Raw genomic sequence first — 15,047 nt, forward strand, 5'->3', positions numbered from 1 at the left:
CTGGGTGTTATATGCAACTGATGAATCACTGAAACTAACTAAGTAACTAACTAAATAAATAAATGAAATCGTCTTGACCTAACCAGATATTCTCCCAGAGGCAGAAGCAAGAACTCAACAGTATAGCTTGTTTTACCATTAGCTGCATGTATATCCAACCTCCTAACGATTTTACTGATCTAGGACCCGGTACCTAGGAGTTTTTAGTAAACAATCATGAATCAATTGACTTGACCAAAGTGCTAGGGTGTGTTTACAGCAGAATTACAGCACCAGGACTGGAGACTCTCAGGTCCATACCTCGTGACCTTGACATAGCCTTTCAGGCATTGAGCAAGTTTGAAGCCAGCTGGCAAGCCCTTTCTGTGCTAAAGGTGGAAGAGGCAAGAGAGCTGTTTCTGAAACGATACTCCTATTCCCTGGATCACTGGTACTCTGCAGATGTTTCTCAGGTATGCCAGGGGAATTTAGAAAACATTATTTCAAATTCTACCAGAATTATTTAAATAATAGTAGTCCTGACAATTTTATTTCTACCTCTCATGAGTTTCAATTGGTTTTTACTTGGTGCTGTTTGGACCGTGTGTTCTGAAATTAAATGCAAAAATATATTCACAGCATCCAGATCACGAGTGGCCCCTGATACCCCTCTTCTCTTCCCCGTGGCTCTCCCTTCACAGTAACTTCTAGTGGTGGGTGGGGGCTTCACCCTCTCCACCACTCCCTTAGGAGAGCCTATCATAGAGCCCAGTACCTTTGGGATTTGGCCATTTGCAAATTCTGGAAAGATGTGCAGGGTGTATGCCAGGTATGGGAAATGGAGATCTGAGAAGAAGCAGGTGTTTGGAGACCCCCGTGCCCACAGGAAGGTGGATGAATGGGATGAGCACGGGCCATGGAATGAGTGGGGTCCAGCTGTACGGATGTCTCAATCCAGCTGTGGATCAGGAAGCCTGTTTGTTTGAGAGCGAAGCCGCCTACCTACCTTCAGCCATGAACATGCAGTCCTTTACTGGGCACTGATCATGTAAAAAACGCCCAAAGGGTACAATCTCCCAGTTACAAGGTGAATAAGTTCTGGAGATCTAACGTCCGTGTGGTGACTGAGCTGAAATTTGCTAAGAGGGTAGGTCTTAAATGTTCTCACCACACACACAAAAGGTATCTATGTTAGGTGAAGGAGATGAGTTCATTAACTTGATTGTGGTGATCACTTCACAATGTCTATGTATATTAAATCACTACCTTGTATACCTAAAAGATAAAAAAGAAGAAAGGACATAGGGTGTGGTCCCTGCCTTCTAGGCACTCCCATGTGCATCTGCCAGTGTCTGTCTGGAAAACTTTCTATCAAGGTGTCTCACCTGCTTTTTCCACCAGAAGAGAGGCTCCCTTGCTGAGTTCACACTCCCTGCAAGAGGGAGACGTGAAATGCACACACCCCGTTACAGCTGCCCTGGGCTCGGGCCATGGAGCGCATTGCCCCCAGTGTGCATTTAGTAAAGCATTTTCCCATCTCTTTTGCCATCGGCTCTTAGGGAGAGCAGGTACTGTTTTACGGTAAAGGAAAATAAGAGCAGGGCAGGTAAGTCTCATACACTCCGGTCACAGGCCACACATGTAGTAATCAGTGACTCAGGCTCTGGCCCGGGGTTCTTGCTGTGCGGCACCTCGAGCCTGGCTGAAAGGACAGAGATGGCCAGCGATGCCACAACCAACAGCCTTGTCACTCACACGGGGAAGGCGGAAGCCTGGGGGACAAGCTCCCGCACGGCACCTGTTCCAGGCCCCGTCCCCTCCTGCTTTCCAGCTCCGAAGCCAGGCTTTGCACTCGGCACCCCGTGGGTGGAGCACTGGGGCCTGTGGGTGTGGCGAGCGGAGGGCGGAGCCAAGCCGGGGGAGAGAGGAAATGCCAGCCGGCTGACCTGTGTGCACGCGCGTGTGCATGTGTGGGGTGCACGTGTGTGTGCGTGTGTAAGACACTGGGGCCTAGTAATCGAGCAAGCCCTTCTGCCCGGCCCTCACAGAGCTCTCCAGGTTTCAGCTAAAATGCTTCCTCCTCAGGGACGCCTTCCCTGGCCAGTCCTCTAAACTAACTCCTCCTTCATCTTCTCATGCTGCATAATTTTTATCACACATTGATATCCTTGCTTGCACATCACACACACACACACACACACACACACACAGTAGTTGGTGTTTGATGTCTGAGGTTAATCTCATCCACTAAAATAAAACTTCTAAGAGACAAGGGACCCTGGTTGTCCTCGAATCCATCTGATCAGAAAGACAGCAGGGAATTCGCTTGAGCTTATACCCATAGGAAGGAGCTGGTGGACTGTCTTCCATAAGGCTGCAGCCCAGGACCCCAGAAACGCCCCTCACTGCCATAGCCCGAGCTGTAGAGGGCAAGAAGGCCACACTCACGCTCATGGGGAGCCTGAGAAAACTCGGTCTTCCTCTGTGTCACTAACACCTCACAGGAGTTCCCCATAGTGGCAAAGGCAGATTTAGGCCACCCCTGAAGGGGCCACAGACAGCCCAGCCCCTGCAGCATGCCGCCGATGCGCCAGCCAAAGAGGGTCTGAGACACACAGAGGGTGACCCATGGATACTTTGAATGAATGGGACAACTAATGAGGAACCAATGATATTCAGACTGATTAAAATGCACCGGGGAGGGGGTGCACCTGAGTGGCTCAGTCATTAAGCGTCTGCCTTCGGCTCAGGTCATGATCCCGGGATCCTGGGATAGAGCCCCGTATCGGGCTCCCTGCTCTGCGGGGAGCCTGCTTCTCCCTCTCCCTCTGTCTGCCACTCCCCCTGCTTGTGCTCTCTCATTCTGTGTCAAATAAGTAAATAAAATATTTGAAAAATAATAAAATAAAATAAAACGCACCAGAAAATTAGAAGAATATGATTTCCAACAACTAAAAATTGTTCGGCTGCTTACGAGTAACATAGGGCATATTTGTTTAAGTGGAAAAGCTCACTTAACAGAGGCTGCACCAATTTCTAGCAGCACAGAACGTTTCAGGGTTCGTAACTCATCGTCGAGTTTGTTTGTGAAGCCCGGTTGTTGCTCATAACTTGGGAACAAGAGCAAGAACGTGCCCTTCACCTCTCGTAGCCCTTGCCTCACTGCGTGGTGGGCAGACCTTGTTTCCGGGCCAGCCACCTGCAGGCGGGGCTGCTCGGGGACAGGGGCTGACGGGAACGTCCAGGACACAGCCCCACCTGGCAGTGGCTCGGCATTTGCTCAGTGAGTAAAAAGAAAGAAATCTGCGTGTGGTCCCCTCCTCTGCTAGTCACCCTCGATAAGGTCAAGCCCACAACATACGCAGCTGTTTCCATGATGGCGCAATGCCTACAGCCTCCTGGACGCGGGGCACGCCACGGCTCGGACGGCAGGTGAAGCGGTCATAGCACAGAGCTGGGACAGGATAGTAACTTTACTCCTCAGAGCAGGGGTTCTCAGCCGGGGTGATCTGCCTGCTGGGAGACATCTGACAATTCTGGGGACATTTTTGACTGTCACAATGGAAGGTGCTCCTGGCATCTAACAGGGGATGTTGCCCAATGTCCTGCAACGCACAGGGCAGCCCCAAGAGAGAATTATCCCGTCGAAAATGTCCATCATGCTGAGGGTACGAGACGCTGTCTTAAAGCAAAGGGTTCAAGCCCGAGACCTGAGACCAAGATCCACCTTTGGACATGTTCCTCTCTGCTCCCTCAGCTGGTGGCACCCACACAGGTGTGGTCTGGCCACAGAGCACGGGCCCGGCCCTGTTGGAGGGGAGGTCAGGGGTAGGAGCACGGTGCGGGAAGTGGGGTTCAGCCAGTCTGTCCAGCTTTTTCTGGAACCACAAACTCTGAGGGCGACAAGGAAACTTGTCACCCTCAGACTGGAGAAAATTCTCAGCAGACTCTGTCCGCCTTCATCTGGAAGAAAGAAGCCTACGCTTCTCCCGGGCGGGGCAGCAACCCGGCTCCCCATGCAGCCGGCCGTCCCTCCAGACCACCCGTGGGCTTTCTGCAGCTCAGGTACGAAAAGGGCTTTGAAATCCCTCTGAACGTGGCCGTGGGCTCTACAAGGCATGGCGACCCGCCCGACTTTCTAGTTGCTCGCAAAACCGTCCCAGAGCCAGGGACACCGGCCCCTGCTGTGGCCGCCGTGGCTTGTGGCAGGGGCTGAGGTCGGGGCAGCGACTGGGGGAGCTCATGATGCTCCTTCCTCGGGGGTCAGAAGGAGAGCTTGAGGGGTCATGGGAAAGGCTGTGCAAAATGTAGATCTGAATTGTTGAATGAGGACAGCGACTGGACAGCCACCGCGGTCCACCGACCAGAAACTCTCCATGAAGTGTGTCCAGTGACAAACACAACTCACTGAATAAGACGAAGCATGAGCACGTTTGCATGAGGAAAGAGGAAAAAGAAACTCGATGCGTTACGTATGTGGTACACACCACATATGTAAGTATAGAGAATAAAACCCCAGAGCCTAAAAAGCAAATCCCCAAATGTGAACAGTATTTTTACCTCCAGGAAAGAGAGGGGGGCTTGGAGGGGCAGGTCGTGAACAAATCTTATGGGTACACATTCTGTACACTGCAATTCTGTCTGATTATTTTATAAGCAGAGCATCATGTATTACTCTCAAATCTTTAAGGTTAAAAAAAAATAACTTTTTATAGGTGGGGCTCAGCTCTGTTTAACTACATATTCCCACTAGCAAATGCCACAATCACACACAAATGAAAACAATCCGCACATGGTATCTGCATTTGACGTGTAAGCATATTTGTGCACTGAGAATAAATACCCATTATCCGAAACCAAGAATGGGGTCAGACAACTTTCTGAAAGCCACTCCATCTCCAGTGCTCCGACCCTCTGAGCCCCCAGTGCCTTTAGCCCCCAAATGGGGGCTCTCGATGGCCTGGAATAGAATGAATTCAGCCAACCTCAACTCAGGAGGCCCCAGTGGAGACCACACCCTGGACGGGTAACAAGAGTCCAAACGCTATTCAGGTGAGGTCCCCACCTTCATGGAAGGTGTGGAGGCCAGACACCTACACAAAGAATGAAACCGGTAAGACCCACCAGCACTGAGTGCCAGGCACTGTTCTAATTCTATCGTAACATTTATTTCTTACAATAATCTGAGGCAGTGGGTACTGTTACTGCCACCATTTTACAAATGGGGAAACTGAGGCATGGAACATAACTTGCCCGAGGCCACGCAGTTCCTTTGGGAGGGTAGCAGGAGTTGGACCTCCTGAGTCTGCAGGCTCACCACGCTGTGCTGTGCGGGCTGGTCTGGGAAGCGAGGCGGGAGGAGCGAAGCTTACCGTGAGGCATGAAGTCTCTGGGAAGGAGGTCATCCGTTCCAGAGTGCAGACTCAAAATGCAGAGGAGGTAAAGGACCTTAGAAATCAAACGGCCCAGACTCACCTCTCTATAAGCAAGACCCCAAGGCATAGGAAGGGACCCGGTATGATTCTGGTGGGGCCCTGGTTGGGGAATTCAGCTTGGTTTTCTGGAAAATGGCAGTAAGTGCCCAGCAGCACCTGCTTGTGGAGACAATAGGGTTTGCCGTGATTGGACAGCCAGGCTCGGAGCCAGGGTGCTGTCACTGCATGAGGGTGAGGGTTCCTGAGGCGCAGGGACCCAGCATTCAGCATTCAGCACTCAGCACGAGCCTGGCCTTTGCAGCTTCACAAACAGGGAAACAGCTGTATGTGGGGGCGGGCTGGGGTCTGGGGCGGGTAATGCACCCTCTTTCTCCTGCTAAAACGGCAGCTGTTCCCTTACCATTCTCAACACTTCACTTTCAACTTGGTTAAAACCTACAACTTGCTTTGGTTCTGAACACTTGGCAAGGAGGTTGGAGTTTTGAAGTCCACAGAGGGAGGTGGAGAGGATGTGCAGAGACAGAGTGCAAGACGACCTGCCTCCCGTGGGTCCAGGTGCCCAGCTCAGGGGGTTCGCCCGCCCGCAAGCCAGCCTCCGCAGGGCGAGTTCCGCGGGCGGGGACCGAACTCTGCCTCCACGTTGCCCACCTGGCAGGAACTCCAGAAGCCACGTATCCTGCACAAAGATCATTCCTTCTCATCCTTGGATTCTTTCTTCTCTCCCCACTATTCCTGGGTGCCTCTTCCCCGCTTGCCATGTTCTGATCTGCATATGTCTTGACGGTTTCTTCCTATCCTTAGGAATCACTGGACCAGAAACCAGAATACTCAGCAGCCATCCAACCCAGAAACTATGAAGTCCCAGGTAAGTCAGCTTAACGCGGTTGGACCTGTTTCCTCATCTAGAAAATGGGAACATGGGGATAATGGATCTAGCATACTCATCTCATGGGGCTGAGGTGATGACTGAACAGTGTGGGTCTGGCCGTGCACTAGAAGCTTTCCGAACCGTGCAGACGGAGTGGGCCAGGATGACCGCTGGCTGGTACGGGGCCTCCAGAAGAAACAGGTGGCTACTTAATGGGATGTTTTTCCCACGCCACCTTATTCTCTGTGGTAACACTACACCTAGCGTGAGACTCACGCAGACTCTAAAGATCAGTGACCGCGTAGATGCATGCAGGAGCAAACCTGAAACCAGTTAAGGATGGAGGCATTTCCAACCAACAAGCCGCCCCTGAGCTTTTATTATGTGCCAACTATTGTCATGTGCTTAGTTTGCCTGAAACTCAAAGGCTAACTGTTCTAATATGAAGGATAAATAGACAAACAACTTTAATTCAAGGCACAGAAATAGCAGTACCCTGATGAGAGACGTATGAAGTTCAACAAAGATCCACAAGGAGGAAGATGTTACAGCTGTTGGGAGGTCAAGAAAGGTTCACGAGCCTTGAAGGATGCACAGAATTTCAGCCAGCGTCACTAGGAAAGGGTCTCCCCAGCCCAGGAAGTAATGCAAAGGTATGACCTGCAGGAGAAGCCAGGTGGGGAGGGGAGCAGTGATGTCACAGCAGAGACACGGTGGGGAGGACAGGCGAGAAATGAAAAGATAATCCAGGGAAAGTTGCTGAGATCCAAAGAATGGATGTCTCCAAACATCCACTAAGGATTTCAGATTTTCTCTTCGGGTAGGAAAGAGTATTTGGGGTTCTTTCAGGCATTGGCCTGCTCAATGGACTCCTTTTGCAGTGGGAGCAGGCAGTCAATTACGATTTAAATTCATGATTCCTCGCTCAAACCTAACTCACTGCTGCCCGGTACAAACACGCTCTCTCCCACTCGAGCAGGTCATTAGCCTCTGAAACCTATGCATCAGGGTCTACTCCGTGGGATTAACAGTACCTGGACCGTATCATTGTTTGGGGAATTAATGGGACAATAACTATGTGAGTCCTTGGCTTGGAGACACATCTTTTTGTCCAAGGGATCACCGCAACCTTCTCTGTTAGGGACTTCTTTGCAAAAACAAACACACCTGCAATGAGGAAATGCATTCCAGAATTCTCTCCCTGAAGAAGACTCCATCTGACAGAGTAGGGACTCCCGAGGTTGGAAGCAGTGGCTGGCCGAGGTCGCACGGCCAGTCTCCCACAGACCTGAGACCGGATCCCGGTCTCCTCCCTCCCGTCACTGTCTCCCAGAAATCAAACCCCAGACGGTGACCGAAAGTACCTGAGACATTTTTCTGCAGCCGAAGACGCTGGCCCTCCATGTTCATTCCGGTCTCCCATCCCCCAAAGTCCAGAGGACAAGTGTTGAGGATATGTGACAGCTCCTCAAGATCCCCATTGTTGTTGGCCTGCCGGGAGAGCAGGGAGTCAGGTGCAAGGTCAAGGAAGTCACCTGTGCTGACAGGACTTTGCCTCAACTCTGGCGGCAGCCCTAGCCCTTCAACCTACTGTGCCTGAACGCACAACTAATTGACCAAGGACACGGAGCTGGTAACAACCCATTATCTCCATTTCTCCATCACCCCTTGCCTGGTGTGCGTCCCACACTCCGTATCTGTTGCCTTCACATAACTAGTTACTCCCAGGTTGCTGGAATCAACAGACACTCTTTCAGTCTTCACCTTACTAAACACCTTCTTCCTGAAAGCCCTTCTTCTTCCCTTGGCTTTCATGACACCACACTCCTCTGGGTTTGTCCCCTCTGAATGTTCTCTCTTGTCATTTTAGGTCTGCTGATCCAACTCTACTAGACCGTAAACATGGAAGTCGCTCAAGGATCTTTTCTTGGACCTCCCTGCTTTCTCTCTGCACCCTCGCTCTGGGGCATGACATGCACCCCTTTGGCCTCGATGATCACTGAAGGGCTGATGGCTGTCCCATCTGAGCCTCCAGCTTACACCTGAGCTCCAGATTGAGAAATCCCTGCTTGGATGGCCCCCATACTTCTCAAACTCCACAGATCCAAGGCTCAACTTTTCATCTGCATCTTGTCCTTGCAAATGGCAGCCCCATCCACCTGGGATAATACTTACCTGACTCTCTTTCCCTGGCTTCCCACACCCAGACAAACATTTTGATTCCTCCTCACAAGTAGCTCTTAAACCTTCCATTTCTTACCATCCTCACCACCATCTAGTCCTCTTAGGTTGGATTCATGCAACCTTCTCCTAACTGGGAGACCTACTCCCACCTGCTTCCAAATCAGCCTCCGCAGGGCAACCAGGTGGATCTTTGCCAAACATATATGGAACCATGTTACTTTCTGTCTGAAAACCTTTCAATAGGTGTCCATCCACAGATGAATAGATAAATAAAATGTGGTATATACTTAAAATGGAATATTATTCGGCCTTAAAAAGGAAGGACGTTCTGACACACGCTACAACATGTGTGAACCTCGACAACATTATATGAAGTGAAGTAAGCCGGTCACATCAGGACCAGCACTGCATGATTCCTTCTACGTGAGGCTCCTGGAATAGTCAGACTCATAGAAGCAGGAGGTAGAATGGAGCTTGCCACGGGCTTGGGGGGGAAGGAGGATGGGTGTTATTGTTTCACTTCAGTTTGGGTAGATGAAATGTTCTGGAAATGGATAGCGGTGATGGTTGTACAACAATGTGCATGTATTTAATACCACACTGCACACTTAAAAATGGTTAAAAGGGTGAACTTTATGTTGTGTATATTTTACCACAATATATATTTATAAAGAATTTTTTTCGGGGAGCCTGGGTGGCTCAGTCAGTTAAGTGTCTGCCTTAGGCTCAGGTCATGATCTCAGGGCCCGTGTTGGGCTCCCTGCTCAGCAGGGAGTCTGCTTCTCCTTCTCCCTCTGCCTACCATTCCCCCTGCTTGTGTGTTCTCTCTCTCTCTCTCATGAATAAATACATTCTTTTAAAAAATTTAAAAAAATTTTTTCAACAGTTTCCTACTGTTTTCAGAAGAAGATCCACAATTCCTAACAGTGCTCTGAGGCAAGGAGACAGAGCCTCTCCATCCCGCCTGCTCTCCCCCCTTCCCCCCTTCCCCCCTTCCCCCTCCCCCCCCACCCCTTTGTCTTTCAGCTGCATTTCTGCCCGTTCCTTCTATGCAAAGCCCGTAAGGGCTGTCTCCTCTGCCTTGAATGCTCTTAATCCACCTCTCCCTGCACCACTCCTTTTGCCTGGACTTCTGCTCATCTTTTTTTTTTTTTTTTTTAAATTTATCTGAGAGAGAGAGGGCACAGAGACACAGTGAGAGGGAGAAGCAGACTTCCAGCTGAGCAGGGAGCCTGACGTGGGGCTCGATCCCAGGACCCTGAGATCACGACCCGAGCCGTAGGCAGGCGCTTAACCGACTGAGCCACCCAGGCGCCCCCACTTCTGCTCATCTTTTAAGTCTCAACCTCAGATCCCAAGCTCTGAAGGGACTAACCTCACACCCAGATGAGGTCAGGGACTCTTGTCTTTATGAGTGCTATGGCACATGTTCCTCAACCAGAGGATGTAACACTTGCAAAATTATTTAATATTTGTATGCCACACCCTGATCGAGAACTCCTACCTGTCTTGTCCATCTTTGTGTACACCGAGCACAGCATTGACGAAAAAGCTTTCCATGCGCATTTGTGGGGTAAATAAAGTAGTGTTGTGCCGATGGGATTCCAGAGTCAAACCCTTCCCTCTGCCCAGTGCTGCCTCCGGTAAATCCCTCAGACTGGGTGGGGTTGGAATGTAAAGCAACAGGGGGAAGGAGGGGGGGGTCCACTCCCAACCCCCAATTAGAGCTAAGCCCTCTGTTCCTGCAGCTCCAGGAGGGGCTTCTAGGGCCATGATTCAATCCAGCCACGTGGACCATAACCACGTCCCCATGAACCTGTGAGCTCCCCAAGGACAGGAACCAGGTCCTTATTCATCTTTGCATCCCTCAAACATAGCCTGACACCTCTCCTAGGGAAGACGCTTATTATTAATATTGGTTGAATAAATAAATCAATCAAAGAATAACCTGTCTCACCTACTTGAGCCTGCTTTTTCTGTGAAAAGAGAATTATTCACCCCTCAAGGCTTACTTCATAAGGTTGCCATAAAAATGAAAATGAGATTAGGTGTTTCCTTAATTTTAAAATACCACTAAATGTAAGATTCACATTTCTTTTTTTTAAAAGATTTTATTTATTTATTTGAGAGAGAGAGAAAGTGCACAAGCAAGGGGAGGGGCAGAAGGAGAGGGAGAAGCAGACTCCCTGCCAAGCAGGGAGCTGACTCAGGACTCCATCCCAGGACCCCGAGATCATGACCTGAGCCGAAGGCAGACACTTAACAGGACTGAGCCACCCAGGCGCCCCAGATTCACATTTCTTTATACCTACTTTTTTTCAGTGGAGGGGAGAGACCACATTAATTATTATCATTATTATTTAGTATACTTTTTAATTTTATAGAATTTTTATATTAAAATTATTATGATTAACTATAAGATTCACAACTTCAAAATGCTAAAATGAAAGTGTGTGCATTGACGAATTGAAGAAATGCATTAAGATGTGTAAGAACATAGAGCAAATGATTTGTGTTTACTGGGGGAGTGTATTAAAAAGACAGATTCTAGACTATTACTGTTGGCAATTCTAATTCAGGGGCTGTTTTGTAAAGATGCTCCAGGTGATTCCAATGGGCTGTCCAGTTTGGAAACTGGTCTCAAAAAAACCCCATAAAATTCCCCCTGTTCTTTTCTAGGGAGGAAACTAAGAATGGTAGGGAGCCTGTAATCTGTCCAAGGTCACACATGGCCGTGCCTAAGCTCTGACTCAGGACTGGCTTCCCAGCGCTTTCCCCAGGGGCTTCCCACCAGACCATCCTGCCTCCTTCTGGCTCCGGCTCAGGCTTTCCCAGATCCTGATGACCCCAACAGTTCCCGACTCCAGACATCATCATCTATTTTCGAGAAGGAAAGTCAGTGTACAAATTACCCATGGGAAGAGCTGATCACAGCAGGGAACTGGTCTAGGGGATTTCTGTTGGGGAATGATCGTTCCACACACAAAACTGGTTTTACTTCCCTTAGGGTCTAGCAACCCTTTTACTCCACATACCAAAATACACTCCCCTTGGGTTTCTGCTTTCAATGGCCTCTGTTTTCAGCAATGTTAGCACTAAAAATCAACCCGGCAGGCATTCAGCAGTGGGCAGGTGTGGTTGGCCTTAGTGTGAAACAAAATGCAAGTCACCATAAATTAAGGATCTCAGAAAGCCCCGGGTATGCTCGGATTTGGAGCTTCTGGAAAGGAAGGCCACATGCAAGGGTGAACAGAGGCTGGCCGGACCTTCTGGACAGCATTGCTCCCCTAGCCTGGCCAATGGGGCCAGATCCTGGGGCCAGGATCGACACAGATGCGGAAGAGACACCTCCAATGGTCCCCACTGCACCGAAGCATTAGGGCTTTGAAGACACACTTCACTTTGAATTTAGTTTCTGTATCTGCGAAACATCCGATTGTGTTGAGCTGGATTCCTTTGGTCCCTTCGTTTCTAACTCCCAAAAACCCTTTGCAGACAAAAGCTCCTTTGACAGGCCTGACACAGAGAGCAGATGTATCTGGGCTGTCCTGGCGGAAGCAGGGCAAGGTCCAGAGCTCGGGTCTCGTTGGGACTCAGTAGAACCCCCCTGGTTCCACGGAACACAGCAACTCCGCAGAGGAAACGCTCAAGTCCCTTCCCGTCATGAGGTCATGATGCTATGAGTCTAACTGACCGCACATGGAAATTCTGGGCATAACTGGAAAGTTGGCGTCACACCGGACTCTGCCTTCAGTCCCATGCCTGAGCCAGGACGGGCAGGCTTGCGGCTGCCTGCCTGAAATAAACTGGCCATAAGCATAAATGTTACCTTCATTAAGTGTGTTTACATTCTAGGGAGGGACACTGCCTACCCTTCAGTTCTGGTGCAGAAATCAGAGGTATTAGCCCCTCTTGGGAGGATTCCTGGCAGCTGGGGTGCAGGCTGGGCCCTCCTTCGGAGGTTTGCCATCCTAGGTACAGGGAGACAGAGCGTGCGTGGAGAGGAGAGAGATTGTCCTAAACTGTAGAGTTACCACGGATCTTGTATTTCTTCAAAGTACACTGAAACTTTACTCAGCCTTAAAAGAAGGGAAATTGGACACCGGGAGGAGCATGAAAGAAACTCGGAGACTTACAAATACTGTGTGATTGCACTTATATGAAGTTCAGAGCCCGCTCGAACCACTACTCTCTGCCAGCGTAGGTGTATCATCTAGGGAAACCAGGACAGCAATGGGCTCATAACGTGAAGAAGAAGAGAAGCTGTGAGAAATGGCACTGGTTGAACGCTCTCCCCGCCCCATCTGTCAGTTTCTTTCTCATCTTCCACACAGGAAATCCACTCGAGCCTCTGCTGGTGTGACGGCTTCTTCTTCCTCACAGAGGAGTCGCTAAATGCCCTGTCCCAGGTGACCCTGCCTTTGGGGGTAGGCTCAGCATTAGCATCCAGTCAAACTCAGGGGCCGAGTCAAGCCCCTCCGTGGCCTCGCGTGGTCTGCAGACTAGATGCATGCGCAGGTGGGGACGTCCCCACCGGGACCTGGCCTGGGGAGGTGCTCGGTCAGGCCACGCCCTTCGTTCTCCTCATCCCCGTACTGGGGGGCAGCTCCCACAAACCCAGTGGAGACCAGGCCTCGGAGCAGCGCCGTGGCGGGCCTGAATCGGTTCAGCCCCACAGTGAAAGGCTGCATCTCATCGGATCCTGGCAGGAGGGGCCCCCAGCGCTGCCCCCCTCCCCCCACCTGCCTTCCGCCACCTCTGCACGCAGGTCTCGTGCTCCCAGAGTGTGACCAGCAGCTGACAGAAACAGCTCCTGCCTCGGGGAAGCGGCAAACAATGTGGCTTCTGGGACGTGTCCTGGAGACCAGCTGGCCAAGGACGTGACCCCAGCAGACCAGTCAAGGTCTGGTGCACATGAGAGCGCCAGGGAAAGGGCTGGAAACTGTGCCCACTGCTTCTGGGACACACAGCCGCAAAGCAGAAAGCAGCATCCGTTACCTGAATGATCACACAGAATAAAAATGTGCAGAGTGAATACAGGGGGGACTGACTCACGGCCTGCCCCTTCGAGCCCCCTCCCCCTTCCCCGTCGTAAACACTGTTAACACTTGGTGCTTTTCTTTTTAGGCTCTGGGCTTTTTTCTTTGCATTTACATATGTGAGTGTGCATGCGCACATGTGCATGCGCACCCATGCGTGCACACACACGCACACGCACACACGCATCTTCTTTTTTCTCTTCCCCCCCCCCACATGAATGTCCTTAAATCTTAGGTTTCTCCTTGAAGAGAACCTGACTCATGCTTTTCTATCATAAGATGTGTAATGATTATCATTCTCCAGAAAGCAATAGGATGGATGTAGAGGCCGCCCTCCAGTTGTGGCCCGGGACTGTGAACCCGAGGGCTTTAGTTTGTTTTGGTGGGGACACAGTTCCGTCACTCTTCTGTTCATGCATTTCTTCCAAACAGTGCCTGGTACCAGACCCTCCTGCAGGAGAGAGAATGGGGCTCCCACATAGCCCCTCCCTCAGACCTCACTGACTTGGGTGGTTGGTAGTGACGAGCATGGAGAGCGCAGGACAGTCGCTCTGATGGGGAAGGAGGGTGTGGTGGAGCAGCTCAGAGGTGAGGAGTGGAAGTCAGGGAGGGCTTCTCAGAGGAGGTGGCAGGGGGGACATGAACACAACTCACCGATAGGAGCTTCGAGCCCCCAGAGGGCAGGGCATGCACTTCACCCCTCCGGTGCTCAGCACACAGTTGTTATGTCATAAATATTGAAATGCAAACAAGTGTATGCTTAGTGAGGAATGATCCAAGTTAAATATGCACGTAAAGCCTGTGGATCAGCCTGGTGCCTGGGAGCAGTCCATAAATGTAGCTGTTTGTTTTCCACCTGCACCTGGGGGCAACGTGAGTTCGGTACCAGTCCCTCTGCCGGCCTGTGTGAACACCACAAACACCAGCGCCTTTGACCCCTGGGAACACTGTCCCCATCTCCCCATTTCACAAATGGGGCAACGGAAGCCAAGACTGACCCGGCCAGCAGGTGCCGGATCCAACTGGCTCTGAACAGAGAACAGGTGGGAGAGGTACGAGAAGGTCTGGGCCTCACCAGGAGAGGTAGCTTTGAACTTGGCCTGGAGCTTCCAGATGGCTCTGCAGAAAGGGAGACAGGAAGCTCGAGGCTCACGGCAAACACAGACAGACGTTCTACATCCCTTCACCTCTGCCGGCCCAGCCCGCGGCGCCCCCTCATTTAACCTGCACACACTCCCGCATAATCACCAGCAAAACAGAGTCAAGGAGCCAGGCTCTCTCCTCGTTTTGCCATCTGTGACGGCCCATCCCCTTCAAAGAGAGGCACAGCTCGATTTCCTTGATGCTTCTTAGCGCGAGCCAGGGCCGGGTGCTGTGCAGCTTCCTCCAGCTCCCAAAGCCCTCTCCCTGCTCGGAGGCCTCTGGTGTTGGTGCCTCCTCAGCGGGCTACTTGGGACGCTGCCCCTGGGCGCTTTCGGCCACACAGCGAGGCAGCCCACAGCCCAACACCACCATAAACACGTAGGAGGACTGGAAACATCG

The 15,047-nt window shown here is 51.0% G+C and overlaps 1 long non-coding RNA gene across 1 annotated transcript; it reads left to right on the forward strand.

Annotated features, from left to right (window-relative positions):
• The first annotated feature begins 334 nt into the window (after positions 1–334).
• Positions 335–8,783, forward strand: LOC118528567 (uncharacterized). The gene is made up of 3 exons (XR_004913727.2): positions 335–452; positions 6,216–6,279; positions 8,153–8,783. It is a non-coding gene; the product is annotated as an uncharacterized LOC118528567 (long non-coding RNA).
• Positions 8,784–15,047: the final 6,264 nt, after the last annotated feature.

The sequence above is a fragment of the Halichoerus grypus genome, chromosome 3, assembly GCF_964656455.1.
Source record: "Halichoerus grypus chromosome 3, mHalGry1.hap1.1, whole genome shotgun sequence".
NCBI lineage: Eukaryota > Metazoa > Chordata > Mammalia > Carnivora > Phocidae > Halichoerus > Halichoerus grypus.